General features: G+C 46.9%; 2 non-coding genes across 2 annotated transcripts; both read left to right on the plus strand.

The window, feature by feature from the left end:
- The first annotated feature begins 9,761 nt into the window (after positions 1-9,761).
- trnal-caa lies at positions 9,762-9,875 on the plus strand. The gene is made up of 2 exons: positions 9,762-9,799; positions 9,830-9,875. It is a non-coding gene; the product is annotated as a tRNA-Leu (tRNA).
- Positions 9,876-13,101: 3,226 nt separating this feature from the next.
- On the plus strand, positions 13,102-13,215 carry trnal-caa. Its single transcript has 2 exons — positions 13,102-13,139; positions 13,170-13,215. It is a non-coding gene; the product is annotated as a tRNA-Leu (tRNA).
- Positions 13,216-16,422: the final 3,207 nt, after the last annotated feature.

Consider the following 16,422-nt stretch of genomic DNA (forward strand, 5'->3'; position numbering starts at 1 on the left):
CGTGCTCGGTCTGCAACGGTTCCTGGGCATGGTGAACTACCTAGGGAAGTTTATACCCAATCTCAGCGAGCTGAGCTCGTCCCTGCGGCAACTGACCAGAAAGGACACCGCTTGGTCCTGGTTCCCGCAACACCAGCAGGCGTTCGACTGTCTGAAGTCCAAGTTGATCAGCACCCCGACACTAAGGTTTTTCGACCTACGGCGCCCGATCACTGTTATCTGCGACGCCTCCAGGTTCGGGCTCGGTGCGGCCTGCCTACAGTCCTCTGATGGTGAATCGCTGTATCCTGTCTCGTACGCCTCCCGCACCATGAACGACACCGAACAACGGTATGCTCAGATCGAGAAAGAGCTGCTCGCGGTTGTGTTCGCCTGCTCTAAATTCAAGGACTAGCTTTTTGGCAGCCGTTTTACGGTCGAGACTGACCACCAGCCGCTGGTGACCATTTTAAACAAGCCGATCCATGTCGCTCCTGCCAGGCTGCAGCGCATGATGTTGCAGCTACAGCGCTTTGACTTTAAACTGGTCTACAAGAAGGGCACGGAGATGCACGTTGCCGACACTCTCTCTCGCGCCCCACGGGCTTCCTGCGACCGCCACCCCTACGAACAAGAGGATCTACTTGTGCTCGGCGTTAACTTTGTCCCCACTAAGCAGCTCCAGTGCCTGGCCAAGCACACCGCTGCTGATCCCGCTCTGCAGCGACTTTCTTCCGTGATCAAACGTGGCTGGCCAAGCAAGCGCGCCAGTGCACCGGCTGAGGCTCAACCCTTCTTCCTGGTCCGCGACGAGCTGGTGATCCAGGACGGAATCATAGTTAAGGGCCACAAGGTCGTGGTCCCTTCCTCCCAGTACGACCAGTACTTCAACGTGGCCCACAGCGGGCACCCTGGGGCTGATGCGACGATTGCCCACGCTCAGTGCCAATTCTACTGGCCTGGCATGGCCAAGTACATCCGAGACCGCATCTCGTCCTGCTCTACCTGCAACAACCTTGCGCCCCACCAGCAACGTCAGCCACTTTTACAGCAACCGGCGCCTGCCATGGCCTGGACTTCGCTGGCCGCTGACATCTTCGAATGGCGTGGCAAGCATTATCTCGTCCTGGCCGACTCTTACTCGAACTGGTTCGAGGTGGACCTTCTTACTTCCCTCACATCCGAGATGGTTATCCGCAAGCTGCGGAGACATTTCCCCACTTTCGGCTCCCCGGTCCGTTTGCAGACCGACAACGGCAGGCAGTTCACAAGCAACGAGTTCAAGGCATTCGCCAGCAAATGGAATTTCCACCATTTCACCAGTAGCCCGGAGTACCCACAGAGCAACGGTCTTGCGGAGTGGGCGGTCCAAAGTGCAAAACTTTTAATGGAGCAATCGCGCCTGACAAACTCTGATTTTTACCTAGACCTCCTGAACCTCAGAAATATCTCCAGAGACCCGACCATGGGTTCACCTGCCCAGCGCCTGATGTCCAGGACAACCAGGCCACCGATCCCGATTGCTCAACACAAGCTGCTGCCTCAAGTGTTGGACTCTGCCTCCGTCCAGAGGCGCATACAGGAAAGACATGTCGTCCAACGGCGGTCCCACGACAGGTCGTGCAAACCTCTTAAGCCTTTGCTGCCAGGACAGGTCGTTCGGCTGCAGACTGCCAGCGGCTATTCCCGTCTCGCAACAGTGGTTGGCGTGGCCGAGTCTCCCCGCTCCTACCTGGTTGACTTTGAAGGAACTGTTTATCGCAGGAGCCGTCAGCATCTGCTTGCTGTGAACGAGCCGAGACCACCGCCCGAGGGTCCATACGCTCCGCCGCTGCTGTTCCAGCCACCGACAACCGTCCCGGTTGCTGACCCCTGCATGCCCCAGACCCCTCGCGTGCTGCGATCTCCTCCGCGTGGGTCGCCCTGTGCCGGCCGCGTTTCAACCCCTCCTGCATGTCGGTCCCCCCTACCGTTTTCGGTCTCCCCTGCGGCCTCGCCGTCTCCAGCTCCCGCTGATTCCTCTGTTCTTTCCGGTGAAGGGGGGGGAAGGCATGGTCCGTACGCGCTCGGGTCGGGTTGTTAAGCCGCCTGTTCGTTACGGCGATTTTAATTTTGTTTAACTCTGTTGCCATGGTTCCGTGTCATGCTTGGTTTTCTAAGGGGAAGGATGTAGATGGTTTATGCATGCAACCAATAATATAGCTACCTCAATACCACTAACCACGCCTTAGTTACCAATTATAATAATGCCTTCTTCTCCTTCTGCGCAGTACAGTAGCAGACTGGAGACAGTGACTGCTGATGTGTGTTTAACCTTGTGTTCTCATTAAAGACTAGTGTGAAGTACAAGTGTGTTTGATCACTCATTTACAACAAGGAACTGCAGATGCTGTTTTACAAAGAGAACAACACAAAGTGTTGGAGTAATCCAGCAGGTCAGGCAAGATCTCTGGAGAACGTGGATAGTTCATAAGTTCTCAAGTTCTAGGAGCAGAATTAAGCCATTCGGCCCATCAAGTCTACTCCGCCATTCAATCATGGCTGATCTGTCTTTCCCTCTCAATCCACATTCTGCTGCCTTCTCTCCATAACCCCTGACATGCTTACTAATCAAGAATCTGTCAATCTCCACCTTAAAAATACCCATTGACTTGGCCTCCACAGTCGTCTGTGGAGAAATTCTTTAGTCAGACGGCAGTCAATCTGTGGACTTTATTGGCACAGACGGCTGTGGGAACCAAGTCAATGGATAGGTAACGTTTCGGGTCAGAATCCTTCTTCAGACTGTTTGGGGGTGGGAGAGGAATGCTAGATGAGAGGGGGCACTTCAAAGCCTAGCATAAATAGGTGGATGTAGGTGAGGGATGGGGGGGGATTGATGGTCAGATGACCATACAAAGTCCAGAGATGAGCGGAGATGACTGTGTGAGACAAAAGGACAATCTCTGGAGGACATGGATAGAAAGAGTTTTGGGACAGGAAGGGTTCCTACCCAAAACATCACCTATCCATGTCCTCCAGAGATGCTGCCTAACTTGCTGAGTTCCTCCAGCACTTTGTGTTCTACGCATAATTCCAGCATCTGCAGTTCCTTGTCTCTATCTTGTATGATTTTTGCTCTATCTCATTGAAACTTGCAAAGGTGTTAAAAATCTTGACAGAGTGCATGTTTCCCCGGCTGAAGAATCTAGAATCAAGGGTTGATTGATCTAAAACCAAGGGTAGAAGGTACAGGAGCCTGAAACCAGGTTCAGGAATAGCTGCTTCCCCACAGCCATCAGACTATTAAACTCAACCCATACAAATTCTGAACTTTAATTAGCCTACTGCACTTTATATGCTTATTTATGTGTGTATATATATATTCAATGGTATATGAACACACTGATCTGTTCTGTATTTATTTATGCCTACAATATTCTGTTGTGCTGAAGCAAAATAATTTCATTGTCCTATCTGGGACACATGACAATAAACTCTCTTGAATCTCTTGAATCTTGATTAATTGATTGATACCTTATTATCATATGACACGTCACAGTGAGATTTATTGGTTTGCCTACCACACATCAAATATGCAAAGAATCGCCGGCCGACAAAGTTACTAAGTGTTCTATGCAGTCTCCAAACGTAAATTGGAGAAACAGCATCTCATATTTCACTTGGGTAGCTTACAACCCAGTGATATGTACAGTATATTGGTTTCTCTAACTTCAAGTAAACCATGCTCTCTCTCTCTCCATCCATCCCCCAACCAAGTCATACCAGCTTCAATACAATACAATACAATACAATACAATACAATACAATACAATATTTATTGTCATTTGAGCCTCAGTGAGGCTCAGACGAAATTCCATTTCCACAGCCATACAAACAAAGACAATTTCCTACAGACATACACACAATTTAATTCACACAAACATCCATCACAGTGAACCCACTGTGATGGAAGGCAAAGTCTTTTCTCTCCCCTGTTCTCCATTTCTCTCCCGATGTCCAAGCCCCAGGCGGGCAATGCTAAGTCCCACGGCCATTTTAGGCCGTACCGGGCGATTTACGGCCCCGCTCCTGGTCCAAATGTCACAAAGTTGGAGCCCCCGGTGGGAGCTGGAATGTCCCACGGCCATGAAGCCGCGCCGGGCGATGTATGACCCCGCTCCGGGTCGTTCCAACCCCGCGACACGGGCTGGAGAAGTCGCGTTGCAGGAGCTCCGGGAAGCGGTCTCTCTCTCGCCCCGGACCCGCGAGCTCCCGATGTCCCAGTCCACCGGACCTGCGGCTGCGTTGCTGGAGCCTCCGAGCCCCAGGAGTCGAGTCGCAGCAGCGAGTCACCACCGCTCCCCACGCTCCGAGGCCGGCCAGCCCCACGATGGTGAGTAGTCCGCAGCTCCGCAGTCTCCCGAGCCCCCGGGTCGTTCAGGTTGGAGGCCGCTCCACGGTGCTAGGCCCCAACGACAACGGAGACCTGACAGGGAAAAGGTCGGGTCTCCCGGACAGGGAAGAGATTTTAAACAGTTTCCCCCTCCCCCCCCCCCCCCCCCCCCCCCCCCCCCCCCCCCCCCCCCCGCCCCCCACATATACACATTTAAAACCAGTATTAAAAAAACACCAACACTACATTTAACTGGACAAAAAAAAAAAAAAGACATCTTGTTGAGTTTCATTGGCTGTACTCGTTTCCACTTACCCAACAAACAGCTAACAATGGGCTGCTTCCTTTATCATCGTCACTTTTTTGCATATCTTTCATTCATTTGTTCTATATCTCTACATCATCGTCCATTTCTCCTGTTTCCCTTTCCGGACTCCCAGTCTGAAGAAGGGTCTCGACCTGAAACGTCACCTATTCCTTTTCTCCAGAGATGCTGCCTGTCCCGCTGAGTTTTGTGTATATCCCCAATGTCCCCTCTTTGTTCTTGGCGACCGCCCCCCCTCCTCCACACCGGGTCCCTCTCTGATCTCATGCCCCCCCCCCCCCCACCACGCTGGGTCCCTCTTTGTGACTTGTCCGTTTGTGACACTTTGTCCCGCTGTGTTACTCTTCTTCCGTCTTGGCTATGGAATGGTCTTCCACGTGGTGGCTTAGTCTCTGAGTTCACTGAAAGAACAAGGATATCAAGGGGATCAAGGAGATGGGATCATGTAGTAAAATGGACACAAGCTGGAATAACAACCGTACTCGCAGTAAATGGTCGAATATGCCTGAAGCTCCAGAATCCCTTCTCCTGCTCTGGTGAAAGCCCACCCATCGATAACGTTGATGCATTTGTGTTCCTTTCATCCATAATATTTTTACTTGTAGGGAGGAACTGCAGATACATAGATACATAGAAAATAGGTGCAGGAGTAGGCCATTCGGCCCTTCGAGCCTGCACCGCCATTCAATATGATCATGGCTGATCATCCAACTCAGTATCCCGTACCTGCCTTCTCTCCATACCCCCTGATCCCTTTAGCCACAAGGGCCACATCTAACTCCCTCTTAAATATAGCCAATGAACTGGCCTCAACTACCCTCTGTGGCAGAGAGTTCCAGAGATTCACCACTCTCTGTGTGAAAAAGTTTCTTCTCATCTCGGTCCTAAAGGATTTCCCCCTTATCCTTAAGCTGTGACCCCTTGTCCTGGACTTCCCCAACATCGGGAACAATCTTCCTGCATCTAGCCTGTCCAACCCCATAAGAATTTTGTACGTTTCTACAAGATCCCCTCTCAATCTCCTAAATTCTAGCGAGTATAAGCCAAGTCTATCCAGTCTTTCTTCATATGAAAGTCCTGACATCCCAGGAATCAGTCTGGTGAACCTTCTCTGCACTCCCTCTATGGCTATAATGTCCTTCCTCAGATTTGGAGACCAAAACTGTATGCAATACTCCAGGTGTGGTCTCACCAAGACCCTGTACAACTGCAGTAGAACCTCCCTGCTCCTATACTCAAATCCTTTTGCTATGAAAGCTAACATACCATTTGCTTTCTTCACTGCCTGCTGCACCTGCATGCCTACTTTCAATGACTGGTGTACCATGACACCCAGGTCTCGCTGCATCTCCCCTTTTCCTAATCGGCCACCATTTAGATAATAGTCTGCTTTCCTGTTTTTGCCACCAAAGTGGATAACCTCACATTTATCCACATTATACTGCATCTGCCAAACATTTGCCCACTCACCCAGCCTATCCAAGTCACCTTGCAGTCTCCTAGCATCCTCCTCACAGCTAACACTGCCCCCCAGCTTAGTGTCATCCGCAAACTTGGAGATGTTGCCTTCAATTCCCTCATCCAGATCATTAGTATAAATTGTAAATAGCTGGGGTCCCAGCACTGAGCCTTGCGGTACCCCACTAGTCACTGCCTGCCATTGTGAAAAGGACCCGTTTACTCCTACTCTTTGCTTCCTGTTTGCCAGCCAGTTCTCTATCCACATCAATACTGAACCCCCAATACCGTGTGCTTTAAGTTTGTATACTAATCTCTTATGTGGGACCTTGTCGAAAGCCTTCTGGAAGTCCAGATACACCACATCCACTGGTTCTCCCCTATCCACGCTACTAGTTACCTCCTCGAAAAATTCTATAAGATTCGTCAGACATGATTTACCTTTCGTAAATCCATGCTGACTTTGTCCAATGATTTCACCACTTTCCAAATGTGCTGCTATCCCATCTTTAATAACTGACTCTAGCAGTTTCCCCACTACCGATGTTAGACTAACTGGTCTGTAATTCCCCGTTTTCTCTCTCCCTCCCTTCTTAAAAAGTGGGGTTACGTTTGCTACCCTCCAATCCTCAGGAACTACTCCAGAATCTAAAGAATTTTGAAAAATTATCACTAATGCATCCACTATTTCTGGAGCTACTTCCTTAAGTACTCTGGGATGCAGCCTATCTGGCCCTGGTGATTTATCGGCCTTTAATCCATTCAATTTACCCAACACCACTTCCCGACTAACCTGGATTTCACTCAGTTCCTCTATCTCCTTTGACCCGCGGTCCCCTGCTATTTCCGGCAGATTATTTATGTCTTCCTTAGTGAAGACGGAACCAAAGTAGTTATTCAATTGGTCCACCATATCCTTGTTCCCCATGATCAACTCACCTGTTTCTGACTGCAAGGGACCTACATTTGTTTTAACTAATCTCTTTCTCTTCACATATCTATAAAAACTTTTGCAGTCAGTTTTTATGTTCCCTGCCAGTTTTCTTTCATAATCTATTTTCCCTTTCCTAATTAAGCCCTTTGTCCTCCTCTGCTGGTCTCTGAATTTCTCCCAGTCCTCTGGTATGCTGCTTTTTCTGGCTAATTTGTACGCATCATCTTTTGCTTTGATACCATCCCTGATTTCCCTTGTTATCCACGGATGCACTACCTTCCCTGATTTATTCTTTTGCCAAACTGGGATGAACAATTTTTGTAGTTCATCCATGCAGTCTTTAAATACCTTCCATTGCATATCCACCGTCAACCCTTTTAGAACTAATTGCCAGTCAATCTTGGCCAATTCACGTCTCATACCCTCAAAGTTACCTTTCTTTAAGTTCAGAACCGTTGTTTCTGAATTAACAATGTCACTCTCCATCCTAATGAAGAACTCAACCATATTATGGTCACTCTTGCCCAAGGGGGCACGCACAACAAGACTGCTAACTAACCCTTCCTCATTACTCAATACCCAGTCTAGAATAGCCTGCTCTATCGTTGGTTCCTCTACATGTTGGTTTAGATAACTATCCCGCATACATTCCAAGAAATCCTCTTCCTCAGCACCCCTGCCAATTTGATTCACCCAATCTATATGTAGATTGAAGTCACCCATTATAATTGTTTTGCCTTTGTTGCACGCATTTCTAATTTCCTGTTTGATGCCATCCCCAACTTCACTAGTACTGCTAGGTGGCCTGTACACAACACCCACCAGCGTTTTCTGCCCCTTAGTGTTTCGCAGTTCTACCCATACCGATTCCACATCCTCCAAGCTAATGTCCTTCCTTTCCACTGCGTTAATGGGCGATGTTGGGCGATGGGCAATGTTGCTGCCTGACCCGCTGAGTTACTTCAGCATTTTGTGTCTACCTTCAATTTAAACCAGCATCTGCAGTTCTTTCTTGCACAATCTAGACAGTACTCTATCCTCTCAGTGCATAATATACTTATGTAATAATTCAATTAATTATTAACATTCTGTTTTATAGAAATCATTGTATTCTTGCAAATTAATATTATAGTCACAGAGTCAATGATTCTTACAGCATGGACACAGGTCCTTTGGCCCACCTTGCCCACACCAGCCAATCTGTTCCACCTACACTAGTCCACCTATCTGTATTTGTCCCATACCTTTCCAAACCTGTCCTATCCATGTACCTGTATAAATGTTTCTTAAATGTTAGAATTGTCCCTGCCTCAACTACATCCTCTGGCAGCTCGTTCCACACATCCGCCATCCTTTGTGTGAAAAACCTACCCCTCAGATTCCTATAAAATCATTCCCCCCCATCACCCGTGGTTCTTATTTTCCCTACTCTGGGCAAGAGAATCTGTGCGTCTACCCGATCTATTCCTCTCATGATTTTATCCACCTCTATAAGATTTTATCCACCTCATCCTCCTGCGCTCCAAGGAATAGAGTCCCAGCCTGCCCAACCTCCTCCCTATCGCACAGACCCTCGAGTCCCGGCAACATCCTTGTAAAATTATTTTAAATGTAATAAAATGTTCCGAAAAGTACATCACATAAAAAAACTGTCACATAACTCATTTAACATAGAGCAGTGTACAGTACAGCACAGAAACAGGCCCTTTGGTCCACACTGTTCAATCAAAACATGAATCTAGGTTAAACTAATCTCCTCCGCCTGCACATGATCCATATGCCTCCCTTCCCTGCATATCCATGTGCCTATCTAAAAGCCTCTGAAATGCCTCTATCAAATCTGCCATCCACCACGACCCTATGCAGCACATTCCAAGACCTCACCACCCTCTGTGAAAAAAACATACCCTGCACACCACTGTTAAACTTTTACCCCTCTCATCTTAAATCTATACCCTCTAGTCTTTGAAATTTCCACACAGGGAAAAACGTCCTGGCTGTCTACACTATCTATGCCTCTCATAATTAAATATACTTCTCTCAGGTCTAACCTCAAACTCCGATGCTCCAGAGAAAACAATCCAAGTTTGCCCAACCTCCCCCAATAGCCAATACCCTCCAATACAGTTCAAGTTCCACGAAATACGACTGAGTAAATTCTCATGGTAAATTACCTTTGGAGTTCAGGTATGCCTCTATAAATCCTCTTCACAAAACTACTCTGAAGGTGGCTTCAATGTGGATTTCTCTAACCAGGTAGAATCAGCATTCCCTCTCTCTCTATCCATCCCTCCCCCTCCCGTCGCACTAGCTCCTCGTTTTCACCCACCTAATGATGCATATCTTTCATTCATTGTTATTAATCTCTCTACATCATCGTCTAAATCTCACCTTTCCCTTATCCCTAACCAGACTGATGAAGAAACTCAACCCGAAACGCCACCCATTCCTTCTCTCCAGAGATGCTGCCTGTCCCGCTGAGTTACTCCAGCTTTTTGTGTCTCTCTTTGATCAAAGAATAGATCAGTTGCAACATCAGTCTACTCCTTTGACCTCTAACCTTTTGAATATAAAGACCAGCATCTCTTTTTTTTTAACATGTTTCCTTAACTGCCAAAGTACAAGGACATCAAATACCTCTGATTCTTTCACTCCTCATTAGTAAACCAGATATTTTTCATGCAGTGTATGTCAGGATGGCCGAGTGGTCTAAGGCGCCAGACTCAAGGAATAAAGTCCTTCTGCAGTCAAGCGGGTTTTCTGGTCTCCGACTGGAGGCGTGGGTTCGAATCCCACTTCTGACACACTACATTTTGGGCCACACTCACAGCGCCAGAGCCTTGGGTTCAATTTTAACCAAAATAATGTTGGATTGTTGCAGATTGAATGCAGATTGAATGTGTGGGAAGGAACTGCAGATGCTGGTTTACACTGAAGATCGACATAAAATGCTGGAGTAACACAGTGGAACAGGCAGCATCCCTGGAAGGACGGGTGATGTTTCTGGTTGAGACCCTTCTTCAGACTGAAAGTCACAGGAAAGGGAAACAAGAAATATAGATACTGATGTTGAGAGATATAGAACAAATGAATGAAAGACAAGCAAAAAAGTCACAATGATAAATGAAACAGGTAATTGTCAGCTGTAGCTAGGTGAGAACAAAAAGCTGGTGTGGCCAGGGTGGAAGGAGGGATGGAGAGAGAGGGGTTGCAGGGGTTACTTGAAGTTAGAGAAATTAATATTCATACCCCAGTCCTGTCCCCTGAGTTGCTCCAACATTTTGTGTCCATTCCTTTTCTCCAGAGAGGACTGTGGAGGACTGCATCCCAACAAAAACCTTCCGACTGTTTCCTAACCAGAAGCCTTGGATGAACCATGAGATCCGCACTCTTCTGCAGACCAGATCCCGGGCATTCAGGTCTGGAGACACAGAGGTCTACAAGAAGTCCAGATACGACCTTGATAAGGCCATCAAAAAGGCCAAAAGGGACCTCTGCTCCAAGCTGGATGAGACGGATGTTCGGCAGCTGTGACAGGACTTGAATGCAATCACCTCCTCCTACAAACGAAATCAGGAGGCAGCTCAGATGTCAGCGAAGCATCACTCCCTGACAAGCTCAATGTGTTTTACGCACGCTTTGATAGGGAGAACACTGATGTCAAGTCACACATTTATTTATTTCTATAGCACATTTTAAAAACAACTCTCGTTGGCCAAAGTGCTTTACATTTGTTATAAGAATAGTATAAACAAACAAACTACATACATATATACATGTAGCCCTCGCTCAGTGGACGTCAGGAAAGGCTTGGGAGTATAGATAAGATTTTAGTCTTGACTTAAAGGAGTCGATGGAGGGGGCAGTTCTGATGGGAAGAGGGATGCTGTTCCACAGTCTAGGAGCTGCAACTGCAAAGGCGCGGTCGCCCCTGAGCTTATGCCTAGACCGCGGGATATTCAGCAGCCCCAAGTCGGCCGATCTGAGGGACCTGGAGGTGGAGTGGTGGGTGAGAAGACTTTTAATGTAGGAGGGGGCAAGCCCATTGAGGGCTTTGTAGACATAGAGGAGGGTCTTGAAATGTATACGGAACCGCACAGGGGGCCAGTGGGGAGAGGCCAGGATCGGGGTGATGTGGTCCCTTTTTCGGGTGCCCGTCAGGAGTCTCGCTGCGGCGTTTTGAACCAGTTGCAGGCGGGACAGGGAAGATTGGCTGATGCCAGTGTAAAGAGATCTAGGCGGGAGGAGATAAATGTGTGGATGATCTTTTCGAGGTCATCAAAGTGGAAAAATTGTTTAATTTTAGCTATCGTCCGAAGCTGAAAGAAGCTAGCTTTTACCACGGCAATGACTGATGTGCCTTCCCGAGCCCCCATTCGCCTTGATGGCATTTTGGTCACAGTCACAGAGGCCGTCGTCAGACGATCCTTCAGAGGGGTGAACCCCCGGAGAGCACCTGGACCTGATGGTATACCCTGTCGTGTTCTGAAAACCTGTGCGGACCAACTGACTGGAGTTTTTACGGACATTTTTAACCACTCACTTCTGAGGTCTGAGGTTCCCACATGCTTGAAAAGGGCATCAATTATACCGGTGCCCAAGAAGAGCAAGGTGACATGCTTCAATGAATATTGATCAGTGGCATTAACGTCTGTGGTGATGAAGTGCTTTGAGATGCTGATCATGGCGCAAATCAACTCATACTTCGACAAAAACCTGGACCCACTGCAGTTCGCTTACCTCCACAACAGATCAACGGTGGATGCGATCTCACTGGCTCTCCACTCCGCTCTGGACCACTTGGACAACAAAAACTCATATATCAGGCTGTTATTCATTGACTACAGCTCGGCATTTAATACCATCATCCCCTCCAAACTGGTTACGAAGCTCTCAGATCTGGGTCTCTGCGCATCCCTCCGCTATTGGATCCTCAACTTCCTCATTCACAGACCACAGTCTGTTCGTATCGGTGGAATGTGACAGCCTCGATAACAATCAGCACGGGAGCACCTCAAGACTGCGTGCTCAGCCCCCTGCTGTACTCACTCTATACTCATGACTGCGTAGCCGGACATAGTGCAAACTCCATCATCAAGATCACCGACGACACCACTGTTGTTGGACGTATCACTGATGGGGACAAGTCAGAGTATAGAAGTGAGATCGACCAACTGACCAAATGGTGCCAGCACAATAACCTGACCCTCAACACCAACAAAACCAAGGAACTGATTGTGGACTTCGGAACGGGTAGCATGGGGACCAACAGTCCCGTTTATATCAATGGGTCGATGGTGGAGAGGATCAAGAAATTCAAATTCCTGGGCGTGCATATTTCGGAAGATCTCTCCTGGTCCGAGAACACTGATGCAATTATAAAGAAAGCACATCAGCGCCTCTACATCCTGAGAAGATTACGGAGAGTCGGTATGTCAAGGAGGACTCTCTCTAACATCTACAGGTGCACAGTAGAGAGCATGCTGACCGGTTGCAACGTGGCTTGGTTCGGCAACTTGAGGGCCCAGGAGTGGAAAAGACTACAAAAAGTTGTAAACACTGCCCAGTCCATCATCGGCTCTGACCTCCCTACCATCGAGGGGTTCTATCGCAGTCGCTGCCTCAAAAAGGCTGGCAGCATAATCAAGGACCCACACCATCCTGGCCACACACTCATCTCCCCGCTACCTTCAGGTAGAAGGTACAGGAGCCTGAAGACTGTAACGCCCAGGTTCAGGAATAGCTACTTCCCCACAGCCATCAGGCTATTAAACTCAACTGAAACAAAATTCTGAACATTAATAGACCATTATCTGTTTATTTGCACTTTATCTGCTTATTTATTCATGTGTGTAAATATATTTATATAATGGTATATTGACACACTGATCTGTTGTGTGCCTATTATATTCTGTTGTGCTGAAGCAAAGCAAGAATTTCATTGTCCTATCTGGGACACATGACAATAAACTCTCTTGAATCTTGAATCTTGAATCATACTTTAAGCCAGTTATTTTTCATGCAATGTATGTCAGGATGGCCGAGTGGTCTAAGGCGCCAGACTCAAGGAATAAAGTCCTTCTGCAGTGAAGCGGGTGTTCTGGTCTCCAACTGGAGGCGTGGGTTCAAATCCCACTTCTGACACATTACATTTTGGGCTGCGATCACAATGCCAGAGATGGGATTCAATTCTAATCCATAAAAATGGGATTAGTGCAGGATTAGTATAAATGATAGGATTGTTACAAATAGGATTGCCGGTGCCGACTCATAGGGTAAAGGGTCTCTTTCTGTGCTGTATTTCTCTATCACACTTGGATAGAGTTGTGGGATAGCAGACAGGTAGCCATGAAAACAGACAAGTGCTGGAGGCAACATCCCTGGAGAAGATGGATGGATGGCGTTTCAAGTCAGGACCTTTCTTCAGACACATTTCAGTGACAGAAAACAAAAGTGCTGCTGGAACACCTTGCGTTTTGCTCAAGATTCAAGTGTCTGCAGTTCCTCATGTCTTCAGTAGATGAAGGTGAAATATTAGGAACAGTTTACAGTACATAAGCATGATTTGAGTATAGGAGCAGGGAGGTTCTACTGCAGTTGTACAGGGTCTTGGTGAGACCACACCTGGAGTATTGCGTACAGTTTTGGTCTCCTAATCTGAGGAAAGACATTCTTGCCATAGAGGGAGTACAGAGAAGGTTCACCAGACTGATTCCTCGGATGTCAGGACTTTCATATGAAGAAAGACTGCATAGACTCGGCTTGTACTCGCTAGAATTTAGAAGATTGAGGGGAGATCTTATAGAAACTTACAAAATTCTTAAGGGGTTGGACAGGCTAGATGCAGGAAGATTGTTTCCGATGTTGGGGAAGTCCAGAACAAGGGGTCACAGTTTAAGGATAAGGGGGAAATCTTTTAGGACCGAGATGAGGAAAACATTTTTCACACAGAGAGTGGTGAATCTCTGGAATTCTCTGCCGCAGAAAGTAGTTGAGGCCAGTTCATTGGCTATATTTAAGAGGGAGTTAGATGTGATCCTTGTGGCTAAAGGGATGAGGGGATATGGAGAGAAGGCAGGTACAGGATACTGAGTTGGATGATCAGCCATGGGCCGAATGGCCGAATGGCCTACTCATGCACCTATTTTCTATGTTTCTATGTTTCTAACCCCTTGTTTAGGCTTATATACTGTGAACTATTCACTCCCAAGTGCATAACACTCAAATCAGCAGAACTTGTTGCTCTCTACTATTTTGGTTCCTTTCTGTAATCATAAATAACTTTGATTCCTTGACACTTTATTTGTAAATTTCAGGAAATACAATTCTACTTTGAGTAATCTTCATTGTAATTTACCTTTGGAGTTCTGGATTGACTCTGTAATTCCTCTTCACAGACATATACATCCTTTCTGAGGTGTGGCACCTAATCCACAAATGTGAATTCAACAGAGATTTGAATAGTTGCAACATTATTTATATCATCTTAAATAAAGATCTGCATTTCTTTTTTAAATTATCTTTTATGCTTATTCATTTAACTACTCAATGTTTAGGTCATCAAATCTTTCTGAGTCTTTGGTTCCACATTTGTAACCCAGTTACTTTTCCACAGTGTATATTAGGATGGCCGAGTGGTATAAGGTGCCGGACTCAAGGAATAAAGTCCTTCTGCATTCAAGTGGGTGTTCTCGTCTCCAACTGGAGGTGGGGGTTTTCGAATCCCACTTCTGACACATTACATTTTGGGCCACACTCACAACGCCAGAGACTTGGGTTCAATTCTAACCATAAAAAGGAGATTAGTGGAAATGGGAGACAAAATGCTGGAGTAACTCAGCAGGACAGGACAGGACAGGCAGCATCTCTGAATAGAAGGAATGGGTGACATTCCTCGACCCAAAATGTGACTGAGTCTGAAGAAGGGTCTCGACCCGAAACGTCACCCATTCCTTCTCTCCAGAGATGCTGCCTGTCCCGTTGAATTACTCCTGCATTTTGTGGCTATCTTCGGTTTAAACCAGCATCTGCAGTTCACGATATGATACGATTCGATAAACTTTATTCAGCTTCTCCGTAGTTCACTGGCAGACCTATGGAGCCAGTCAGGCGCGTTCCGGTCGTCGGTTGTCGGTGCTGCGGTTGTTCCTTGCGTAAGAATGAACTGCAGATGCTGGTTTAAACCATAGGTAGACACAAAAAGCTGGAGTAACTCAGCAGGACAGGCAGCATCTCTGGAGGCAAGGAATGGGTGACGTTTCGCGTCGAGACCCTTCTTCAGACTGGTTAGGGATAAGGCAAACGAGAGATATTGATGGTGAGGTGGAGAGATAAAAAACAATGAATGAACGATATGCAAAAAAGTAACAATGATAAAGGAAACAGGCCATTTAACCAATAAAGATTAGGTTAATTTTGGATTGTTGCAGATTGAATGTGTGGGAAGGAACTGCAGATGCTGGTTTACACTGAAGATCGACATAAAATGCTGGAGTAACACAGTGGAACAGGCAGCATCCCTGGAAGGACGGGTGATGTTTCTGGTTGAGACCCTTCTTCAGACTGAAAGTCACAGGAAAGGGAAACAAGAAATATAGATACTGATGATGAGAGATATAGAACAAATGAATGAAAGACAAGCAAAATAGTCACAATGATAAAAGAAACAGGTAATTGTCAGCTGTAGCTAGGTGAGAACAAAAAGCTGGTGTGGCCTGGGTGGAAGGAGGGATGGAGAGAGAGGGGATGCAGGGGTTACTTGAAGTTAGAGAAATTAATATTCATACCCCAGTCCTGTCCCCTGAGTTGCTCCAACATTTTGTGTCCATTCCTTTTCTCCAGAGAGAAAATAAAGAAATGTGTGGAGGACTGCATCCCAACAAAAACCTTCCGAGTGTTTCCTAACCAGAAGCCTTGGATGAACCATGAGATCCGCACTCTTCTGCAGACCTGATCCCGGGCATTCAGGTCTGGAGACACAGAGGTCTACAAGAAGTCCAGATACGACCTTGATAAGGCCATCAAAAAGGCCAAAAGGGACCTCTGCTCCAAGCTGGATGAGACGGATGTTCGGCAGCTGTGACAGGACTTGAATGCAATCACTTCCTCCTACAAACGAAATCAGGAGGCAGCTCAGATGTCAGTGAAGCATCACTCCCTGACAAGCTCAATGTGTTTTACGCACGCTTTGATAGGGAGAACACTGATGTCAAGACACACATTTATTGATTTCTATAGCACATTTTAAAAACAACTCTCGTTGGCCAAAGTGCTTTACATTTGTTATAAGAATAGTATAAACAAACAAACTACATACATATATACATATAGCCCTCGCTCAGTGGACGTCAG

Source organism: Amblyraja radiata, chromosome 12 (genome assembly GCF_010909765.2).
Source record: "Amblyraja radiata isolate CabotCenter1 chromosome 12, sAmbRad1.1.pri, whole genome shotgun sequence".
Taxonomy (NCBI): Eukaryota; Metazoa; Chordata; class Chondrichthyes; order Rajiformes; family Rajidae; genus Amblyraja; species Amblyraja radiata.